This window comes from Arvicanthis niloticus, chromosome 10 (assembly GCF_011762505.2).
Source record: "Arvicanthis niloticus isolate mArvNil1 chromosome 10, mArvNil1.pat.X, whole genome shotgun sequence".
Taxonomy (NCBI): Eukaryota; Metazoa; Chordata; class Mammalia; order Rodentia; family Muridae; genus Arvicanthis; species Arvicanthis niloticus.
In genome coordinates, this window is record NC_047667.1 from 7,960,048 (window position 1) to 7,985,004 (window position 24,957).

At 40.6% G+C, this 24,957-nt stretch overlaps 1 pseudogene; it reads left to right on the plus strand.

The window, feature by feature from the left end:
• The first annotated feature begins 1,693 nt into the window (after positions 1–1,693).
• On the plus strand, positions 1,694–2,638 carry LOC117716478 (histone-binding protein RBBP4 pseudogene; annotated as a pseudogene).
• The last annotated feature ends 22,319 nt before the right edge of the window (positions 2,639–24,957 follow it).

A 24,957-nucleotide genomic window follows, 5' to 3' on the forward strand; every position in this document is an offset into this window, starting at 1 on the left:
GACCTTTTTCCTTACCAAAATCCATGGTGTTTGATTTCCAGTTTAGTTATATTGAAAGGTGGTTTGACCACAAGAAGCAATTAGATCACAGGGTCTCTGTCTTTAAGGGTGTATTAATACCAATCTCCTAAGTTTAGATCAGGTCTTACTATTGTGAATTGTCTTTAAGCCATCCTGGATTTCTCACTCTCCTGAACACAGTTCTAATCCTCTACTATAAGTCAAAGTAGTACAAAGCCTTCATCAGATGTTGCTGCCCTATCATTGACTTCCTAGCTTTCCAAATCATAAGACAACATAAGTTTATTCCTCCATGAGTTACCTAGTCTCAGATATTCAGTAATAGCAACAGAATGGGGCAGGGGGTGCCTAGATGATGGCAATGCCTCCATCTTTCCTTATCCTCTGTCATCTTACCTCGAATCCCCCCATCTCAACTTGAAGAGAATATGTGTGCAGTTATCAATTTTTTTGAGAAAGTAATTTCTTATATGCAGTTGTCTTCCACTTTGATCCCAAGCCTAAGTGTATACCATGAGGCACAGAAGTCACCTCTGCCAATTGGAGCCCAAGTGCAAAGCTATTCAGTAAATGCTGTTCAGGAATTTATGACAAGCTGTGACCCGTGGGACTTCATGGCCCAGCCTTCACCATAATTGGAGCTTGTCTAGAAATCCCTCCCTTCCTCTGTACTAACAGATAGGATTTTAATCATAAATTTGCAGCTCCATCTCATTATGAAGGGAAAAAAATCCCCACAATGTGTTTAATTGACCTTATTCTGATGTGATGTGTAATACACTCAGCAGGAGCCCCAGGCACTCTCAGAATAGAATAGTAAAACACCTCTTAAATCTAAGTTACATTTGAAGTAGCAGATTAGATTATTCATAGCATCCTCAAACAAATCACAACCTGTTGAAATTTATCTTGTCCTTTTCAAACAAGCCAGAGGCCCAAGCTGACATACTGAATATTTTATGAGTTTCTGTACCTTGAAATTAGTGTAAGAAAGTCTTCACAGATGGCTGATATCTAATCTGAGGCTCGCAGTCCATACCTCTTCAGGCCAGAGGTCAAGCCTCAGGACAATGACCAGCTGGTATATTTCAGGACCATATTTCTTGGATTCTTGGTCAGTTCAGCATTTGGAAATTCAATGACCTTGGACTTCAACTTGAAATCACAAAGCCGCTAATGATTTCTTTATAAAGAGCTGATCTCCAGACAGAGTAGGTCTGGAGACCTAAGTATCCACAGGATCATTTCTGAAACTACCTACCAGAGTATTTTGCATTTGTCTTTACTATCTCGGACCCTCCTGGGAATATCTAGGGTTAATGTGTAGAAGTGTGATTGTCCAACATTATAGAAAATAATCATTTATAGAGATAAATGGATGAAGGATGATTATTTTAGAAAATCTTGATAGAAAGTGAGTAGTAAGACTGATGACATAAGCACATGAAATCAGCATCCCTTCCTTTTCCGTGCCTATCTATGGACTCCATGTGGCAGCATTACGTTTCATTACATGTATAATTTGTATCTTCATAACCTCTGGATTTCCAGATTGCTCTTCACCTCAAATATGTATCATTTGCTTAAGAAAACAGTTGGCTCATAACCTCCCCAGCCCTCCTGCAATGCTCGACTCTGGGATCCCCCAACCTCTGCCAGCTCACCTGCCACCATGGCTGATAAGGAAGCAGCCTTTGACAACATGGTGGAAGAACATGTGATCAATGAGAAGTACAAAACATGAAAGAACACTCCTTTTTTTATGATTTGGTGATGACTGCCCAGTGGCTTCCAGATGTGACCAGACCTGAAGGGAAAGAGTTCAGCATTCATCAGCTTGTCCTGAGAACACACACATCGGATGAACAAACCCACCTGGTGATAGCTAGTGTCCAGCTCCCTAGTGTTGATACTCAGTTTGATGCATCCCATTATGATAGTGAAAAAGGAGAATTTGGGGGTTTTGGTTCTATCAGTGGGAAAATTGAAATAGAAATATCAAAATCAACCATGAAAGAGAAGTAAATAGGGCTCAGTACACACCTCAGAACCCTCACGTAGTTGCAACAAAGACTCCATTAAGTGATGTTCTTGTTTCTAACTACACAAAGCACCCTTCTAAACCAGACCTTTCTGGAGAATGCAACCCAGATTTGCATCTCCATGGACATCAGAAGGAAGGTTATGAGCTTTCTTGGAATCCAAATCTCAGCGGGCACTTACCTAGTTTTCAGATAACCATACCATCTGCCTGTGGGACATTAGTGTATTTCCAAAAGAAGGAAAAGTGGTGGATGCAAAGACCATCTTTACAGGGCATACAGCAGTAGTAGAGGACGTTCCCTGGCATCTGCTCCAGGAGTCTCTGTTTGGGTCAGTTGCTGATGATCAGAAACTTATGATTTGGGATACCCGTTCAAACGATACTTCCAAGCCAAGCCACTCGGTTGATGCTCACACAGCTGAAGTGAATTCCTTATCTTTCGATCTTTATAGTGAGTTCATTCTTGCCACAGAATCGGCCCACAAGACTATTGCCTTGTGGGATCTGAGAAATCTGAAACTCAACTTGCATTTCTTTGAGTGACATAAGGATGACGTATTCCAAGTTCAATAGAAGTAGCAAATACTAGTCAATCCTCTGTTCCCTTGAGACTAAATTGATTTCTCAGGCTTTTCCACAAACTACACTTGCTTTGAAGATCAAAATCATTTTTCCTCATTCTGATACCAGCACATTTCAAATGTGTGGTCCATTCATCTCACCCCTACTTTAGTGATTTTTCTCCCACAGCTGGACATACATAATTATCCAAATAGATATTTAAACAGTGCATTGTCAGTACTGTCTCTATAAAGCAGCTGGACAAGTTACAGGTGTCTGTACCCTTTAAACCACAGGGTCCTTTTGTCAGTTCTGAATGAAATCTGCACAGAAGAGATCTTTGGCTCAAAAACCTGAATTATTGAGATTTACATGCTCTCAGTTGTTTTCAAATTTCTTTTATCATGGCTGAAAAAATAGCCTGATGGTTAAAGCACTGTCCATTCAAGTATGAGGGCAAGAGTTTGAGTTCCCAAAGACCCATGAAAATAATGAATGGGCATGGCTATGGACTGGAAATTTAGCCTAAAGGGCAAAGTCAGGAGATTCCCCAGAACAAGTTAGCTAGGTAGCTAGGTAGCCTAACTATAGAGATGAGATATGATTTTGACTGAGAGACTCTGCTTCAAAGAATGAGGTGATGAGTAATCACAATAATCACAGTAATCACTTATGATTCCTGATACTAACAAAAGATGGGCCACCATACATATGAAAATCCATATGTGTACCCCCACATACATGTGTACCCACACGCCTGCATACACACACATGCACACTTCACACATACATGGAAATTAAAATATTTATGTATTTATTTACTTATTGTGTGTGTATGTGTATGCATGCCTCTATGAGTGTACTTATGTAGTGGAAGTCACAAAAGGGAGTCTGATTCTTTAGAGCTGAAGCTACAGGCAGTTATGAGATGTCCAGATTATTTCGTAGGTGCTGGGATATCAACTCTAGTCTTCATGCTTGTGCAGCAACTTCTGCTAACCACTGAATAACCTCTCCACTTTCTTAATTGTTTAAATTGCAAAATAAAACGGTTTCTTGGCTATAAGAGGTGCTTACAAATGTTTGTGGAGATGAGGTTAATTATATAATAAATATGAACCCAGGTAAGCCACTGAAGCTTATTTTTCATGATTTTTTATAACTATAGATAGAGTTTGGAGGAACCTGCTATACTGTGCCACTGTGTTCAGCCTTTCCTGGCAACACTGTGGTAACATCTACTATTGACTGCCATCCTCTTTGAAAAGCAACCTACAGAAAATGGTAATTTTCTCAAAATAATTAGGTATGCTTTTGAGGTGTGATCTTGTTGTGTATTGTAATGCTAAATGCAAACTCTGGAGACCTGGAGTCCACAAGTAGACCCAAGTGACCCTACCCCCAAGTTATTTCTGATTGGTAAATAAAGATACCAACAGTCAATAGCTGGTCAGAAGAGACACAGGTGGGGTTTAGGCTTCCCAGGCTTGGGGTTGGAGGAGGAGCATAATGGGAAGGTAGAGAAAAGGAGATGCCTCCATGAGCTAACTGAGCTATAGAAAATGAGGCCCTGAGGGCTGGCCAATTGGAGTTAAGAGCATCCCAGATGAAACATAGTAATAATTCATAGTTATTAGAATAGATATCTTCCCAGATCTTGTGTGTTTTAAGGCTTATTGTAAAAATAAAGGTTGTGTATGTCTTTTATACTGAAACTAATGACTAAAGGTGCAGTAGAAAACCCAGATTGGGATTAAGAATTTCTACAACATATGGCTTTTGTGTGAAGGGTTGAAATACCTGCTGACTTAGGTTTTCCATTGCTGTTATATAATGTCATGACCAAAAGCAAGTCGGGGAGGGGAGGGTGTATATGGCTTTTACTTCCACATCACTACTTTTATTATTAGAGAAGTCAGGACAGGAACTCAAACAGGGTAGGAACATGGAGACAGGAGCTGATGCAAAGGCTATAGAAGAGTGTAGCATACTTGCTAATTCAGTATGTTTTCTTATAGAACCCAGGACCACTAACACAGGGATGGCACCTTCCACATCCACCACTAAGGAAGAAAAGGTTTGCCTCCAGGCATTTCCTACAGCCTGATATTATAGAGGCATTTTCTCTGACTGTTGCCCTAGCCTTTGCTCCTCCCAAGACAGTTCTTGAGGGTAGGGGGTAAGAAAGTGTGGAATCAACAACTCAGACTCCAGGAGCCAAGTGAGGAGCAGAAGCAGACTCCTTTATTGTTATAATGAAGAGTACCTTTATATCCTCTGCCCACATACCCTTGGTCTGTAACTGCTTGTCCCTCACAGTTGGCACCAGCCAATTGGCTGTCCTGGTCACACAATCTGTCTTTATTTGACTCTGGGTGACAGGCAGGTTCCAGGGTTAGGAAATGTGGAGGAAGCGCCTGTTGCTCATGCAATATCTTGTCTCTGTCTATGGTGATTGAAAGATTTAGTGGGTATAGAAGTCTGTGCTGTCATCTGTGTAAGACTTCTGGCCAGGCCCTTATAGCTTTTAAAGTTTCTTTTGAGATGTTGTGTGTAATTCTAATAGCTCTGCCTTTATATCTTTATGTCTAGTTGTTGAGTACTTTATGTATTTTAGATATCTGCCCTCTGCCATATAAAGTACTCGAAAGGCATAAAAAAAAAACAAATAATCCAATTTAAATATTTGGTACCAACCTGAACAGTGAATTCTCAACAGAGAAATCATTAATGCCCCAGATACACTTAAAGAAATTTTCAGCGACCCTGGCCATTAGGGAAATCCAAATCTAAACAATGCTGAAATTTCAACCTATACCTATCAAAATGGCTAAAATCAAAGACACAAGTGACTATTCATGCTGGCAAGGATGTGGAGCAAAGGGAACACTACTCCATTTCTGGTAAGAGTGAAAACTCGTACAGCCACTTTGTAAATCAATTTGGATTTCTCTCAGAAAGTAGTGAATCAATCTACCTCAAGACTGAGCTATCCCACCCCTGGACATATACCCAAAGGATGCTCCACCATACCATAAGGACACTTGTTCAACTATGCTCATAGTGGTTTTATTTGTAATAGTCAGAAAGTAAAAACAACCTACATGACCTTCAATGGAAGAATGGAGAAGGAAAATGGGGTATACTTACACAATGGAGTACTACCCAGCTACTAAAAACAAAAACATCATGAAATTCACAGAAAAAATGGAGGAAGCTAGAAATGATCATCCTGAATGAGGTGACACAGACCCAGAAAGACAAATGTGGAATGTACTCATTTATGAGTAGTTATTAGCTGTAAAGCAAAGGATAACCATTCTACCATCCACATACCCAGAGAAAGTAAGTAACATGAAAGGCCCAAGGGAATTGGGGGTGATATGTGGATACAGAATATACATTGTAGGTTGATAAGGAGAAGGAACTAGACAAAGATGAGGGAGAAGGGGATGGGAACAAGAGGGATCACATGTGGGGAGCATGGAAAAACAGAGTAGAGATCATTGGAATGGGGGAGCATTTCTGGGAGAAGCTAAAAATCTAGGGCAGTGGAAACTCCAAGTAATTGATGAGGGTGACTCCAGCTGAGATGCCTAACAATGGAGGAAATGAACTGCCCACATCCTGTAACCTGGCAAAACTTCCAGTGCATGGATTGGGACAACAACCTAGCCACCAAACCTTCGACCTATAATTTTTCCAGCCTAAGAGGTTTTGGGGGATAAACATGGCAGAGAAATTTCGGGAATGGCCAACCAATAGCTGATTCAGCTTGAGATCAATGCTATGAGGTGGAGCCCAACCTTGACACTGCATAGAGGGCCAGGAACTAAAGGCCATATAGCCCAGAATCCTAGAATAGAACCAAATAAGACTGGTTAAAAATCAATTAAATTATTCCTAATGATATTCTGCTAGATTTGTAGATTGACATGTATCCCAGTTGTCATCAGAGTGTTTACCCGGCAAATGATAGAAACAGATGCGGAGACCCCATGCCAAACATTAGGTGGAGACTGGGGAATCCTGCAGAAGAGAGGGAGGAAGGATGTTCTAAGTGAAAGGGGACAAGGACACCACAAGAAAACTTACAGAATCAAAGAGTCTCACAGAGACTGAAGTTACTGAAGGGACTAAGGTAACAGAATAAACGCCATTTTGTCCTTAAGACTCCATCCTAAGTTAACTTGACCTTAGAGAGGCGTGGCCAATGAAGAGACAAAAAGCAGCAGGACAGATTCCATCTTGTGTTCTAAACTTTTAAGCTGCTGTCCTTGGAGTAATAGGGCCCCACCCTTGAGGTCTGAGAAAAATCATGAAATACCCTTGACAGTAGCAAAATAGACACAGCAAGCCAGGCGGTGGTGGCGCACGCCTTTAATCCCAGCACTTGGGAGGCAGAGGCAGGCGGATTTCTGAGTTCAAGGCCAGCCTGGTCTACAGAGTGAGTTCCAGGACAGCCAGGGCTACACAGAGAAATCCTGTCTCGAAAAACAAAACAAACAAACAAACAAAAAAAAACAACAAAAAAAATAGACAGAACAGCTGCAGCTATCTGAAAACAACTGAGTGGGTTTAAAAAACACAAGTCTTCCCCAGGTCAAGATGCCCCTTTTTAGACGTGTGGTCTCTCCTTGTGGTCTGAGCAAGCGCTATCAGTTTGAAGGTTAACATTTCTTTACCCATTTACCCAATCATGATACACCAAGGCTTGAAAGCCCCAGCTTATAAATTTTCCTATAGAAACCCTCAGCCCTAGACCTGATCGTCACTTTCCTAACCTGTTGTGCAGGAAGGGTTTGTGATCCAAGCTGGAACTTGAATAAAGATGCTCATGTGCTTGCATCAGAGTTGTGGTTCCTGGTGGTCTCTTTGGGGTTTTGGCAATCTGGGCACAATACCAATTTGAAAGAAGCTTCTTTGCTCTTCGCTCTCAGCAGGAGCACAGATCACGAACTTCCACATGGCTTCTGGTGACAGCCCAATCACAGATATCCACATGTCCCCTGGGCACAGCAGAACCACAGACATCAATATGGCCTCAGATGGCAACACAGTGCACACACATTATTGTGATCCCCAGAGACAACATAGACCATGGACACTAACATGACTTCTGGTGGTAGCATGGGCCATGGACATCAAATTGTCGCCTGGCTGGAACATGAACCCTAGAGGTCTTTTGGGAAGATGAACATTTCTCAATCTTGGACATTCAAGTTGCTTGAAGCCATGGTGGGGCTAGACAGAATATTTTGTGGCCGAACCTACATGAAGTCCAAGCTGCTGTACACCACCATGCTGTCCCTGCTTGGCAATATCATGCCCTTCATCCACCATAGCTTTCTCCCACACCCATCACAGCTATCATATCTCTAGCTCTGCCTCTCTCCACTGCACACCCACTCATTTCCTCTTTCTTTCGCACCTCTCTATCACATATTTGTTCACTGACATTGCATTGCAAACTGCAGTGTATTCCACAGTATATTGTTTTGTCCATTTGCATACAAATATTAATGGCAATGAGTCATTGATCTTGTTCAAGGTTTCTGGTTTCTGAAGCACCAGAAATGCTGAACTATCACTTTGGATACTCTGCCATTATCCAGAGTGGTATTGTGGCTAGGCAGGCACCTGGGGGAAGGATCCCGTGGCTGCTGCACATCTCCCTGCCCTTAGTCCCCAACACCCAAAGGCTCACATGGAACAACTATTCTGTTTATACCTTGTGGGCAACATTACTGCTCCAAGCTATTCTTTCTCCCAAGTAGGGCAAGCGGTGTGGTCCATAGCTTCTGCAGATCCATGGTGTAGGCTGACCTGTGGGCCAATAGCTCATCCTCTTCCGTAACATCATGTTCTTTGTCTACTACAGCCACACTCTCTCACATTGCTCCCATACCCTTTACCACCATCATGGCTCATCCAAGAGAGTGCTGGGTTGACATCAAAGGCAAGAGGGAGCACCAGCTCAGCACCATATCTCATCCATGTACTAAGAGGTCCACATAGTTTAAACCTGGTGAGGGTATCTGTGGTACTTTTTCTTTTAGGATTTTGTTTCAAACCATCAGAGGTATTCTTATCAAATATGCCTAACTTAAATGTAATAATTATAAAATATTACTAGACTCCCCTTCCTCCCTTGCTTGGTCCTTTTGGCTAGAGCACACACCTAGCTGGTCTGTTCCCATGAAGACACCTTATCCTGAGCCCTCCTACAGGAGCCACTGCACTGAGAGCAGCGGACACCTAGACAGTCTGATCCCGTGAAGATACCATATCGTGAGCCATCCTAGAGGAACCACTGCACTCAGAGCAGCGGGATTTCAGGATCCCAGAGGCAGCCTGAGTCTCAGGAGTTCTTCCAGTCAGGAGTTCAGGATAACAAAGACATCTGGACTCTGAGGAGTTCTGACACAAGTAAGTTAACTGGAAAGACAGGCTCCAGTCAGAGACAGTGAGTACAGGTAGCACTAGAGTTAACCAGATGGCAAAAGGCAGGCGCAAGAACGTAAGCAACAAAAACCAAAGTTACCTGACATCATCAGAACCCAGTTCTCCCACCATAGCAAGCAATGGACACCCCATCACACTGGAAAAGCAGGATTCATGTTTAAAATCACTTCTCTTGATGATAGAGGACTTTAAGAAGGACATAAACAAAGTCCTTAAAGAAATACAGGATAACACAGGTAAACAGATAGAAGCCCTTAAAGAGGAAACACAAAAATCCCTTAAAGAATTTCAAGAAAACACAACCAAACAGGTGAAGGAATTAAACAAAACCATCCAAGATCTAAAAATGGAAGTAGAAACAATAAAGAAATCACAAAGGGAGACTACCCTTGAGATAGAAAACCTTGGAAAGAAATCAGGAGTCATAGACACAAGAATCACCAACAGAATATAAGAGATAGAAGAGAAAATCTCAGGTGCAGAAGATACCATGGAAAACACTGACACAACTGTCAAAGAAAATGCAAAATGCAAAAAGCTCCTACCCAAAACATCCAGGAAATCCAAGACACAATAAGAAGGCCAAACCTAAGGATAATAGGTATAGATGAGAGTGAAGATTCCCAAGTTCAATGGCCAGTAAATATCTTCAACAAAATTTTAGAGGAAAACTTTCTTAACCTAAAGAAAGAGATGCCCATGAACATACAAGAAGCCTACACAACTCCAAATAGATTGGACCAGAAAAAAAAATTCCTCCTGTCACATAATAATCAAAACATCAAATGCACAAAACAAAGAAAAAATACAAAAATCAGTAAGGGAAAAAAGTAAAGTAACATATAAAGGCAACCTATAAGAATTACACCAGACTTCTCACCACATACTATAAAAGCCAAAAAATCCTGGACTGATATTATACGGACCCTAAGAGAAAACAAATGCCAGCCCAAACTACTTTACCCAGCAAAACTCTCAATAACTCTAGATGGAGTAACCAAGATATTCCATGACAAAACCAAATTTACACAATATCTTCCCACAAATACAGCCCTACAAAGCATAATAGATGGAAAACTCCAACACAGGAGGGAAACTACAACCTAGAAAAAGCAAGAAAGTAATCTTCCAACAAACCCAAAAGAAGATAGCTACAGAAACATAATTCTACCTCTAATAACAAAAAATAATAGGAAGCAACAATCACTATGTTTAATACCTCTTAACATCAATGAACACAATTCCCCCAATAAAAAGACATAGACTAACAGACTGGATACGTAAATAGGATCCAGAATTTTGCTGCATACAGGAAACGCGCCTCAGTGACAAAGACAGACACTACCTCAGACTAAAAGGATGGAAAGCAATTTTCCAAACAAATGGTCCCAAGAAAAAAGCTGGAGTAGCCATTCTAATTTCGAATAAAATCAACTTTCAGCCAAAAGTAACCAAAAAAGATAAGGAAGGACACTTCAGACTTGTCAAAGGAAAAATCTACCAAGAAGAACTCTCAATTCTGAACATCTATGCTATAAATGCAAGGGCACCCGACATACATAAAAGAAACTTTAATAAAGCTCAAAGCACACATTGCACCTCACATAACAATAGTGAGAGACTCAACACCCCACTCTCATCAGTGGACAGATTATGGAAACAGAAACTAAACAGAGATACAGTGAAATTAAGAGAAGTTATGAACCAAATGGATTTAACAGATTTCTATAGAACATTTCATCCTAAAACAAAAGAGTATACCTTTTTCTCAGCGCCTCATGGTACCTTCTCCAAAATAGACCATATAATTGGTCACAAAACAGGCCTCAACAGATACAAAAAGATTGAAATAATCCCTTGCACCCTATCGGATCACCATGGACTAAGGCTGCTCTTTAATAATAACAAAAACAATTGAAATCCCACATATACGTGGACACTGAACAACGCTCTACTCAATTATGACTTGATCAAGAAAGAAATAAACAAAGAAATTAAAGACTTTTTAGAATTTAATGAAAATAAGGACACATCATACCAAAACGTGTGGGACACAATGAAAGCAGTACTAAGAGAAAAACTCATAGATCTAATGCCTACAAAAAGAAACTGGAGAGAGCATACACTAGTAGTTTGACAGCACACCTGAAAGCTCTACAACAAAAAGAAGCAAATTCACCCAAGAGGAGGAGAGGAGAGGAAATAATCAAACTCAGGGCAGAAATCAACCAAGTAGAAACAGAAAGAACTATACAAAGTATCAACAAAACCAGGAGCTGGTTCTTTGAAAAAATCAACAAGATAGATAAACCCTTAGCCAGACTAACCAGAGGGCAGAGAGACAGTATCCAAATTTTAAAAATCAGAACTTAAAACAGAGACATCACAACAGAAACTGAGGAAATCCAAAAAAAATCATCATATCCTACTACAAAAGCCTATACTCTGGAAAATCTGGAAAACTGGAAAATCTGGATGAAATCAACAATTTTCTAGGCAGATACCAAGTACCAAAGTTAAATCAGGATCAGATAAACCATCTAAACAGTCCCACAACCCCTAAAGAAACAGCAGGGGTCATTAACAGTCTACACACCAAAAAAAGCTCAGGACCAGATGGTTTTAGTGCCGAATTCTATCAGACCTTCAAGGAAGATCTAATACCAATTCTCTTCAAACTATTCCACAAAATAGAAACAGAAGGAACACTACCCAATTCATTCTATGAAGCCACAATCACGCTCATACCTAAACCACACAAAGACTCAACAAACAGAACTTCAGACCAATCTCTCTTATGAATATCTCACAAACCAAATCGAAGAACACATCAAAACAATCATCCATCATAATCAAGTAGGCTGTATCCCAGGAATGCAGAGGTAGTTCATTATTTGGAAATCCATCAATGTAATCCACTATATAAACAAAAAACTCAAAGAGAAAAACCACATGATCATCTCACTGTATGCTGAGAAAGCATTTGACAAAATTAAACACCACTTCAAGTCTTGGAAAGATTAGGAATCCAAGGCCCATACCTAAACATAGTAAAAGCAATATACAGCAAACCAGTAGCCAACATCAAACTAAATGGAGAGAAACTTGAAGCATTCCCACTAAAATTAGGAACTAGATAAGGCTGCCCACTCTCACCCTACCTATTCAATATAGTACTGGAAGTCCTTCCCAGAACAATTAGGCAACAAAAAGAAGTCAAAAGGATACAAAAGTAAAAAGAAGAAGTCAAAATATCACTATTTGCAGATGATAAGATAATATACTTAATTGACCCCAAAACTTCCACCAGAGAACTCCTAAATCTGATAACTTCAGCAAAGTGACTGGATATAAAATCAACTCAAATCAGTAGCCTTCCTCTACTCGAAGGATGAACAGGCTGAGAAAGAAATTAGGGAAATGACACTCTTCACAATAGTCACAAATAACATAAAATACCTTGGTGTGAATCTAACCAAGCGAGTGAAAGATCTGTATGACAAGAACTTAAAGTCTCTGAAGAAAGAAATAGAAGAAGATCTTACAAGATAGAAAGATCTCCCATGCTCCTGGATTGGCAGGATTAATTTAGTAAAAATGGCCATCTTGCCAAAAGCAATCTATAGATTCAATGCAATACCCATCAAAATTCCAAATCAATTCTTCATAGAGATAGAAAGAGCAATTTGCAAATTCATTTGGAATAACAAAAAACCCAGGATATTGAGAACTATTCTCAACAATAAAAAAACTACTGGGGGAATCACCATCCCTGACCTCAAGCTGTACTACAGAGCAGTAGTGATAAAAACTGCATGGTATTGGTACAGAGACAGGCAGAAAGATCAATAGAATAGAATTGAAGACCCAGAAATGAACCCACACACCTATGATTACTTGATCTTTGACAAAGGATCTAAAACCGTCCAGTGGGAAAAGGACAGCATTTTCAACAAATGGTGCTTGTTCAACTGGAAGTCAGCACATAGAGGAATGCAAATTGATCCATTCTTATCTCCTTGTACAAAGCTCAAGTCCAAGCAGATAAAGGACCTTCACATAAAACCAGATACACTGAAACTAATAGAAGAGAAGGTGGGGAAGAGCCTCGAATACTTAGGCATAGGGGAAAGGTTCCTGAACAGAACACCAATGGCTTATGCTCTAAGACCAAGAATTGACAAATGGGACCTCATAAAACTGCATATCCTCTATAAAGCAAAGGACACTGTCAATAGGACAAAGTGGCAACCAACAGATGGGAAAAGATCATTACCAATCCTACATCTGATATAGGGATAATAACCAATATATACAAAGAACTCAAGAAATTGGACTCCAGACAACAAAATAACCCTATTTAAAAATGGGGTACAGAGCTAAAAAAAAATTCTCAACTGAGGAAACTCGAATGGCTGAGAAGCACCTAAAGAAATACTCAACATCCTTAGTCACCAGGGAAATGCAAATCAAAACAACCCTGAGATTCCACCTCATACCAATCAGAATGGCTAATATCAAAAACTCAGATGACAGTAGATGCTGGCAAGGATGTGGAGAAAGAGGAACACTCCTCCATTTTTGGTGGGATTGCAAGCTGTTACAACCACTCTAGAAATCAGTCTGGCGTTTCCTCAGAAAATTGGACATAGCATTACCTGAGGAACCAGCTATACCACTCCTGGGCATATACCCAGAAGATGCCCCAACATATAACAAGGACATATGCTCCACTGTATTCATAGCAGCCTTATTTATAATAGCCAGAAGCTGGAAAGAACCCAGAAGTCCTTCAACAGATGAATGGATACAGAAAATATGGTTCATTTACACACTGGAATATCACTCAGCTATTAAAAACAATGAATTTGAAAAATTGTTAGGCAAATGGATGGAACTAGAAAATATCATCCTGAGTGAGGTAATCCAGTCACAAAATAACACATATGGTATGCACTCACTGATAATTGATATTATCCTAAAAGCTCAAAATACCCAAGATTCAACTCACAGACCACATGAAGCTCATAAACAAGGAAGACCAAGTGTGGGTGCTTCAGACCTTCTTAGAAGGAGTAACAAAATACTCATGGAAGCAAATATGGAGACAAAGTGTGGTGGGACAGAAACTGAAGGAGGGGTCTTCTGGAGACTGTCCCACCTCGGTATCCATCCAATGTGCAGTCACCAAAGGCAGAGGCTGATGTGGATGTCAGGAAGTGCATGCTGACAGGAGACTGATATAGCTGTCTCCTTAGAGGTCTGCCAGAGCCTGACATATACAGAGGTGGATGCTAACCATTAAACTGATCAAGGGGTTCCCAATGCAGGAGTGAGAGAGAAAACTAACAGAGCTGAAAGGGTTTGGGGTCCCATGGGGAGAGCAACAATACCAACCAACCAGAGCTCTCAGGGTCTAAACCACCAGCCTGGGAGCACATAGGGAGGGACCCACAGCTCCAGCTGTATATGTGGGGAGGATGGCCATGTTGGGCATATGTGGGAGAGAAAGTCCTTGATCTAGTGAAGGCTGGATGTCCCAGTGTGGGGAAATTCGTTGGTGGGGAGGTGGGAGTGGGCAGGTGGGTGGGAGCACATCCTCATAGAAGCAGGAGAAGGGGGATGGAATAGGGGGTTCCTAGGTGGGAGGGAAATGGGGAAATAAGATCACATCTGAAATGTAAATAAAATATCCAATTAAAATATCAATAAAATATTACTAGTTTAATAAATCAAATCATGCTAAAGCACATTCTTTTTTTTTTTTTTTTTTTTTTTTTTTTTTTTTTTTTTTTTTTTGGTTTTTCGAGACAGGGTTTCTCTGTGTATCCCTGGCTGTCCTGGAACTCACTTGTAGACCAGGCTGGCCTTGAATTTGGAAATCTGCCTGCCTCTGCCTCTGCCTCCCAAGTGCTGGGATCAAAGGTGTGCGCCACCACTGCCCGGCAGATAAAACACATTCTCAAACTGCAGAGTAAATTACTTAATAATTTGACTGTACACAAAAAATGTCAAGGTTAGGATAGTTAAAAAAAAGGAAAGAATAAAATGTCTTCACATAGAAAACAAAAACCTTTCCAATATTTGTCTATTATAGGTCAAATTCTAAATGTTGTGTATATTGCTACTAAGCATATTTTAACCTCCTAAATATGTTATAATGTTTTATTTAAATATCTATATAGATTCTAAAAAAATTAAAGCAAGTAAAACAAATGTTATCTGAAAAAAAAAATCAAAGAAAGAAATACAGAAAGTTCATGGTGTTGTGCTGCTCCAGATAGCAGGAAGATAAGAAGAGACCAAACAGAACATTTTTGGTGCTGTCTTTGCTGTAGAGGTCACTGAGTTAACACATGAAGTCTAAAGGGTTTGTAGATTAAACTATAACAATGAATCAGTGTTAATTTCTAAATGTTGATAATTGCACTGTGGTTATAAAAAAGTGCTGCTTCATTTAAAAACAATGAATTGTATAAGCACACATACATATACATACACTACATTTCTCTCACACATACACTACAAAGGGATAAACAAAATGTAGAATAAGGGAGAAATATTTTCTTTTTAGTTATTTGTATATGTGCTTGTTGTTCATACATGTACACATGAGTGCTATTCCTTACTGAGGCCAGAAGTGTTAGATGCCCTGGAACGAGAGTGAAAGGCATTTGTGAGGTACCTGATAAGGGTAATGGGAACTGAACTCCTGGCTTCTACAAAAGCAGCAATTGCTCGTAACTGCTGAACCATTTCTTTAACACCTAGATGTTTTTTTAATGGGAACATTTTACAGTAATCCACATGGTGCTATTTTGCCATGACCTCTCACTTTGTCTTTCATATATTTGGGGGGGTTTGAAGCACAAGCATTAAACTTATTCTTTCTTCTGCACATTTATAATATCATTCTTTTTGTTTGCAACTGTCCATTTAGCATACATTTTTATCAAGCTGGACAATTTTCATAATTTCCTTTGTTTAAACCCAATATTGTTCAATTAGAAACTCAAATGATTTTCCATGTTTCTATGCTTTCCTTTCAATGGCAAAGAACTTGAAGGCCACTAATCCAATTACCATTTATAATTCTGTGTAAAGAGGGAATTTTAAGTGGTATTTAAGGGGCTGTGGGCTGTAGCAATCTCTCTTTGTCCTCCCAAAACCGACATCTAATTGTGATGTACTCAATCTCTTAGCCAGCAATGTTGACCAAGTAAGAAGACTCCTTTGGGGCTAGAGAGATGGCTCAGAGGTTAAGAGCACTGACTGCTCTTCCAGAGGTCCTGAGTTCAATTCTCAGCAGTTCACATGGTGGCTGACAACCATCTATAATGGGATCTGATGCCCTTTTCTGGTGTGTCTGAAGAGAGCAACAGTATACTCATATTCTTTAAAACAAAAAAATGAAAACAATTAAAATTTTAAGAGGAAGATATTTTTTATAAAGAAGTCTCCTTTGTTTGAGAGAGAGAGAGAGAGAGAGAGAGAGAGAGAGAGAGAGAGAGATTTGTTGCTATCCACCCACTCTGTCTCTTATCTTTTACCTAAAGCTTACCAAGCAGACTAGGCTAGTTGTTCTGTGGGCCCAGAGATTGATTTACCTACCCCAACCTCCCCAGTGCTGGTATTACAGTCACACACTGTGATGGTTCTGGGAATGACACACAAGTTCTTATTCTTATATGAAGTCACTTTACCTAATGACCCATCTCCCCAGCCCCCATCTAATCCTGTCATAGCCCATCACTGAGGGATATCAGTGTAGGAATTCAAGCAGGAACATGGAGGCAGGAACTGAAGCAGATTCCGTGGAAGAATACTAATAACTAACTTGCTCTCGTGATTTGCTCAGTTTGTTTTCCTATACAGTTTGTTTTCCTATACGTGCCCAGAATGGCACTGCCCACAGTGAGGTGGGCTCTCCCACACCTATCATTGATCAGAAAATGACCTTCTCAAAGGTCAATCTGATGGAGTCAGTTCCTCAGCTGTTTTCCTCTCCCATATGACTCTGCTCTCACTGAGTTGACAAAACCAACCAACACACAGGTTCCCAGTTTTCCTATAACTCTGTTACATGATGTTCCTACAAATGTATTTAAAAAATACCTTAGTCTAAAATTTTCTTTGTTCTGTTGCTATGAAAACTGCATGAAATTGCTACAAAACTGGGACATGGAATTTGGTATTCAGGAACCATAGTTATGCATATTTGGCTTAAGAATAAACTTGGGTTTGCGGAGGGGAAACCAGGAAGGGGAGTAACATTTGAAATGTAAATAAATAAAATAACCAATAAAAAAAGAACAAACTTGGTTGTTCTCTGGTCCTCTTTAAGGTGAGAACTCCATGGTTTCATCAGTTAGAGATACGAGACCATTTTGGTTTCTCTCCTGTCTTTCAAATTAGAGATTTAAATATCCACTCGTGATCTTCATTTGTCTAAATGGGTGTTTAAGAGAAGGCAATGAATCATGAATCAAGCCATTTTGTTAAATAAATAAATACTTCCTCCAAATGCCATTTACAACATAACTGATGTACCAATTTGAATGAGAACAGTTTCCATAGACTCATATGTATGAATGTTTGGTCCCCAGTAGATAGAACTGTTTGCAACGGATTACAGTGTGTGGCCTTGTTGAAAGAGGTCTGTCACTAGGTTTTAAGTTTTCAAAAGCCCATACCAGGCCCAGGCTTAAGCTCTTTGCCTCCTGCTTGTGGATCAGATGTAAGCTCTCAGCTACTTCATCAGCAGTATATCTGCCTGCTGTCTGCCACAATGCCATGTAGTAATTCTCTGAAACTGGAAGCAAGCCCCCAATTAAATTAAACACATTCTTTTATACATTCTCTCGGTAGTGGTACTTCTTCCTTGCAATAGAACAGTAACTAAGACATATGGTAAATTTTGGAACATTAGAGAGAGCATGAAAATAACAGATTGATTCCAAACAAGTAATTAAGACTTACATATAAAACCAGAGTCCACAAGCTACTCTGAGTTTTGTCTTAGTTTTGTGTGGTTTTGTCTTCTGTTTGTTTTGTTAATTTTGTTTTCTTGTACACTTGTTTTTGTTTTAGTGTCTGGGATGAGGGGCCATGCAAGGACATGGAGAGGCCAAAGGTACACATTGGTGTCTTCTTCTATTGTTCTCCACCTTATTTTTAAGGAAAGAGCCTCATTAAACCTGGGACTTGTCATGCTGCCCAGTGCCAAGGTTACACACATATACCAGTGGGCCCTACTTTTCTTTGGATGCTGAGAATCTGAACTCAGAGCCTCATGCTTACATAGTAACTTGCAATACCCATATGACCCATGATCTATACATTTGCTTCTTTAAATCTGTAAAATGGGAATATGTGCTATATTGTTTCTATTATTATGATACATGATAACATGACTGAAATGTATCTAACATCACTTGTGGCAAATATTAGCCATTAAAATTAACTAATTATTAAGTAATTAGTAAACTGTACTTATAATTAAATATTTTTGTCATCAAGAAATTGCTCATGCCTAGAGTCTTGCTAACATAAATATGGGTATGAATCTAGACACATTCTGTGATATTCTGGTCCTACTAGAAAATGCAAAATGCACTTGCCTCTGTGTGCATTATGTTGTAGTTCTGTATGTTACAAGAGTGTGAATGCACATGTGTCTTCATGTGGAGGCCAGAGGGCAACATTTGGGTCTCTTCTTCAGTTTCTCTACACCTTATTTTTTTAAACAGGCTCTCTCACTTGGAGTTCACTGATTTGTATCCAGTAAGCACCAGGAATCTTGTCACTGTCTGCCCAGTGAAGGTATTACAAGCACACACCACTGCAACTAGCTTGTTAAATGGCTCTGAGGGCCCAAATTCAGGTCCTTATGCTTGCACAGTAAATGCTTTACTGACAGAGCCATCTCTCCAGTATCTGTCATTTTACTGTCTAATTATCATATTGTCAGGTCTTCCTTCACACTTCTCATTTCTTTATGTAAACTAGAGTTGTCAAACATCTGCCCTTGTGCCTAATGAGTATGACTTGATCCTGAGTGGAAATTTCCTTGACACTAGAGTTTAGAAATGCTACTTCCATGTGTCTGCTAATAGCTGTCCTTCCCTATAGCACCCATATGACCTTTAAATATCACAGGAGCTAAGCAGCAAATGAGGATGATAATGGCATTTTAATTGATTGGTAAATTATGGAGCAGCACTAGCTAATACTCCGTAAGACCTCTACCTCTCCTTTCCTCACTCTGTCTTACAGAAACAAATCATAACATTCTCTGGAGGGTTCCTGCTTCTCTTACATCTGAATTTATGATTCATTTGACCGTTTCTACTGTGGTGTAACATACAGGTTATCTGAGATGCAGATGAATGTTAGGGGGCAGAAAGGCACATGCGAGCTCAATGTACAAAACACAAATGTCATTGTTGACTGGCTTTCACACACAGAGTTACATAACACACTGCACTTTGTGTTGTTGTTTTATAGAGAATGAACTGTCAGAACTCTCAGAAGTTGCCAGATTTCTACAATACCAGCATTAATTCCTTCCAAGAGTAGAGTCCCATGACCTAAAGACTAGACCCCATCTTGTATATATGACCATGTGAGGTGGTGTGTGTATACATGTATGCCTGTGAAAATGAGAGGAAAATCTCAGTGTTGTGTCTCCAGTTCCATTCACTGTTTGAGAGAGGGACTCTCACTGACTTGGAACTTCAACAAGGAGGCGGTAACAACAAATGACCCACTGAGGCATCTCCCCAGTCCAAGGCCCCATCTTTCAAAGGTTTCACTCCTGAATGTCTCACCACCCAAGAGACTGAGGTTTCCAGCATATGATTGTGAACATACTCAAACCATACCCAACCCACAGTAAAGGAAATAAATCCGAATATGTCCTTATAGATCTCAGCAGAATCTTAGTCCCTAGGCACTTCCCTCTCCCTCCCTCCTTTCATCTCTCTCTCTCTCTCTCTCTCTCTCTCTCTCTCTCTCTGCAAGTGTGTGTGCATACATTCATATACAGTCTCCTAAGCTGGTATCCAATGAGACATAAACGTCTCCAAAATGAAAATCACTTAAGGGTTGGCAAGATGACGGTGACAGCTCATCTTGGATGTCAACTTGACATACCTGGAACGAGACTGAAGAACTGATTCCATCAGATTGGTCTGTGGGTGTGCCTTGGGGAATTTTCCTCCTACTAATTGGTAAAGGAGGGCCCAGCACACTGTAGGCTGTGCCATTACTGGGCAGGGGTTTGTGGTAAAGGCTGTGTTATATGAAAAAGAGTAGCTGGAAAAGCCAGAGCAGCAAGCCAGTTAGCAGTATTCCTCCATGGCCTCTGCTTCAGTCCCTGCCTCAAGTTTCCTACTTTGACCCCCTTCTCAGGCTTCCCTCACTCAACAATGAACTATACCCTGAAAGGCAAAGAAGTGCTTTCCTCCCCCAGTTGCTTTTGCTCAGAATATTTTACAGAAGCAATAGAAAGCAAACTGGAAGAATATCTCAATGGATAAAAGCACTTGCCACCAAACTTGATGACCTGAGTTTGATCCCTGGGACACAAGTTTCCCTTGGATCTTTCTATATATTCTGTGGCATGTGTTCTCTTCCCCTCCCCATAAAATCATGCACAAAAAATTATTTAAATGTATAATAAAAATTTATGTGGAGAGCTTCTGTGCAAAGTGAAGTCTGGACCAGAAGCCTGATGAGCAGTGGTCTCCTCCTCTTGCAGCCTTAAGACAGTCATTTTAAAGATCTCCACAGTGTTGAATGGTTTAATTTTCCTCCCTCGGTATAAAACAATCAGTTTTCAGTTGAAGTAACATCTGTTTCCGGAGACAATTGTTATTAGATGCCAATCAATTTAATAAATCCACAAGGCTTTCATAGCCTCCTTCATGCACAATCTATGAATTTACATGCAAGATGTGCGAAGTTTTAAATTATCCACATCTCCCATCACTGTGGCCATCCTATAATTAGTGAGAAACTTGCCTTCAAAAATCTATGTAAGCAGGCCTGAAAATAAAGATACTTCAAAAGCCTTAGATAACAGCACTGAGATCTAGTACTTCCAGAAGCTCTTTCATTTAGGCTACCTAAAAATAATGTCTTTTTTTAACACTGTGTGTGTGTGTGTGTGTGTGTGTGTGTGTGTGTGTGTGTGTGTGTGTGTGTCTGTGTCTGTGTCTGTGTCTGTGTCTGTGTGTCTGTGTGTCTGTGTGTCTGTGTGTGTGTAGCTTTTGCCATTGTGCTGTGGTATACATATGGAAGCCAGAGGACAACGTGTAAGAAAAAAGAATGCCAGGTATGATGGCATACAGCTTTGATCCCAGCACCCAGGAGGCAGAAGTGGGAGGACCTCTGTGAGTTTCAGTCTAGCCATGGCTATACAGTGAAACTGCATCACACATGCACACATGCGTGCACACAAAATGTGCCATGTTAATAAGGGAAGCAGGCCTATCTCTGTGAAGCCTCTCTGGGCCTCCTAGCTTCAGCCCTTTCCCTACTCAGATCCCACTGCCCTAGTAGAAGAGTCACCCTGGAAGCATGAGCATCTCACCTGTGAATGGATCACAGGTTAGTCTTGCTTAACCACTAGTACCATGATTCAGGCTGGATTCATGCTTGTGACAAGCCTCAGTTCTACAAAGGACAAAATACAATTCACACTGATACTGTCTTGGGTTTCAACAGCTTAAGCAAATTCAGTTGTCTTTCCATATCCATGAGCAGTTGGATGTGCTGTTGATGTAGCCCAGCCAGGAGAGTGCTTACCAGGTATGCGTGAAACCCTGAGTTCAATCCCAAGGACTACCTAGAACTAGGCATAGTAGGGCACATTGATAAGCCAGAAATGGAGGTAAGAGAATCAAGAATTCAAGATCATCCTCAGCTACATGGCAAGTTTGAGGCCAGCCTGAGAAACTTCTGTCTCAAAATGTGTGTGTGTGTGTGTGTGTGTGTGTGTGTGTGTGTGTGTGTGTGATTTTTTTAATAGAGGACCCACTGTATTTCACAAGCATCTAACACAATGTCTGGGTCAGCAACTAATTGTAGGAGTTATTGGTTCAATCAATTATAATTCTTGCAACTTCTACCAAGTATGAGCAGTTTACCAGAGCACATCTGAACCAAAGCTTCACAGGAATCAATAAAGATCACACTTAAAGAAATACTTGAGCAATTACAACCTAACCAAAAGAGTACTTGCTTGAGCAATTGCAACCTAACCAAAAGAGTACTTGCTGCAAATTCAAAACAGGGTCCTGCAAGAGATGCTTCTGTTTGCCAAAAGATTGTCATCATGATGCACAGACCTACTACTAAGGCTTCCGGAGTACACCTGCAGGCTGGGAGAAACCACAGGAAAAGAGTCAAGATTCATGGTCTCCTGTGGGAGCTCAGCTGCAGCCCAAAGCCCACACAGGAGAGCCACAAATTCATTCACTATGCTGGAACTGGAGAGAGGGGTATTATGCTGAGCCCCTCTCCAAGGGTCAGACCACCTCTTTGAAAAATTCTGTCTTTTCCTATTTGGCTGTGTAACATTGAAGAGAAAGAAAAATGGGAATATAGGTTGATCACCCTGTAAAATTGAGAATTTCCTCACCATATTTTTTCTTGTTTCCTCCTTAGAAAAAACAGAAACATAGAACTGAGGGCTTGAGTTTGTTGGCAGTAGATCTTCCTAGTATGTACCAAGCTCTGAGTTCTATCCCCAGTACTAAATAGATGTAGATACACTGGCACACACCTGTGATCACAGCCATTTGGGATGTGGAGGGAAGTTCTTTGTCATCCTTGGCTACACAGACAGATGAGGAGAGCCTGAGCAAGAAAGCCTATAAATAATAATCAATCAGTCTAGACAAATTAAAACAAAAACAGGAAAGCAACTATTTTTTTCCCATAATTCAGATCAACTGTAACTGGAAAACCTATTCTCAAATGATGTTTGGTAGGAATACCCCAAAGAAAGATGGGTAACTAGTCTGGAGGATCAGGACCAGAAAACTAGACCCTGGTCTAATGGACAAAGAAAAAAACATGAACTATGTGAGAAAAGGCAGGTAGTCAAGATCTTGGTTCATCCTGCCAAAGTAGTCACATAGTGAGGTTATTTAAGTGTCAAGTCTAAACAGAATACAATTTGGCAGAGGCAGAGCCAGGTAGATCTCTGTGGGTTTGAAGCCAGCCTGGTCTACATAGCAAGTTCAAGCCAGTCATGTCTACATACTGAGACTCTTCCTCAAAAACTATTTTTTAATAGAGGACCCAATGTATTTGTAATATAATCCCCAGTTTGGGAGAACAATGAAGAGTGAATTGAAAGATACCCTATAACTTTCCCAATCTGGTCCAGCCTATATTCTACAACTGCCCCCTTCTCAGTCTCCCAGTTGATTGTGGGTGTCATGCATGCCACAGTCTCCTGCCCAAAGTAAAGCACAGGGCCACATAGAAAGTGGAGTCTAAAGAACTTCATACTCAAACATCTCTCTACCACTGGAAAGCAATAACCTGAAATTGCACCATCAAACACTTGCTGCTGGGCCAGTAAGATGGCCCAGTCAGTAAAATGTTTGTCTTGCAAGGATGAGGACCTGAGTTTAATTCCCCAGAACCCATGGGCTAAAAAGGACTAGTGTGGTAATCCACTTGTAATCACACAGGTAGGAAATAGGGACAGGTAGCTCCTGGGATCACTGGCCAGCCTCTCCAACCTGGAAACTTCTAGGCCAGTAGAGATCCTATCCCAAAAAGCAAGGTGGGAGGCAGTGAGACAGTTTGGCAGGTAAAGGTAGCTGCCAAGCCTGACAATTCCTAGGATCCACATTGTGGAGGCTGAGAACTGACTCCCAACATTTGTCCTCTAATCTCCACACACATGCCATAACACGAATGTATACATATACAAATAAAATGTAAACAAAAATAATATTTTTAAGTTTAAAGACAAGGTGTACAACTCCTGAGGAATAACACCAAAGATTAACAAATGGTTTATTGGCTTCCATACAGATGTGCACACAGGAGCATGTGCACATGCACATGCATGAACTCACACACATGAAAAAGTAAAACAAAAGATTTATTGCTGGTTTTGCACATTTCAAAGGTAAGTTCAGAATAAACATCGGGAGGATGACCTTCCTCGGGCTTCAAAGAGAAAGAAAGAGGGTTGTAAGCAGGGACATGTGGCTGCCGACAGCCTGCTCTCTGTGCTATAGCACTCACAGGGCACCAGGCTACAGACACATGTTATAAACCCCTTAAAAATGAGCCCCAAAGAAGGGTTTGAAGTCAGGACCTAGAAGTAAATCAGCAAAGAGACAAGTAAGAGGATCAATAAAAGAGTTTAATGAAACATAAACAGGTGCTGGAATGGTTTAAATAACCCATGGTCAATCTATAACAGGTACTTAAGGAACATCTCTGCCACTTGAAGGTTGATGATGTGAAAAACAACCATGCTCTCCTCCAGGTCATCCCCAGAGACAGACGTTCTGGCTTCCAGTTCTAGCAACTGGCCGAGCCAAGCATCCTCTTGTTCATTTGTGAGTGACAGAACAGAATGGGAGCTGGAAGGCTGTCCCAAAACCACTGGCGAGCGACTCTTGCCTGGCTGTGGATGCAAAGCTTCCAGGAACATAGCCAGCCAGCAAGTTCAGGCTCCACTGTGAAATGCAAGCAAGCAACCGTGCTGGAGGCAAGGTAACAGTTACAAGCATTACTCAGCTGCCCTCCCATGTAGATTCAGGTCTAGGTGCCCCTACCATGTCCACATGGGAGCCCAAGCAACCCAGGACCAGCTCTATTCTCCATACACT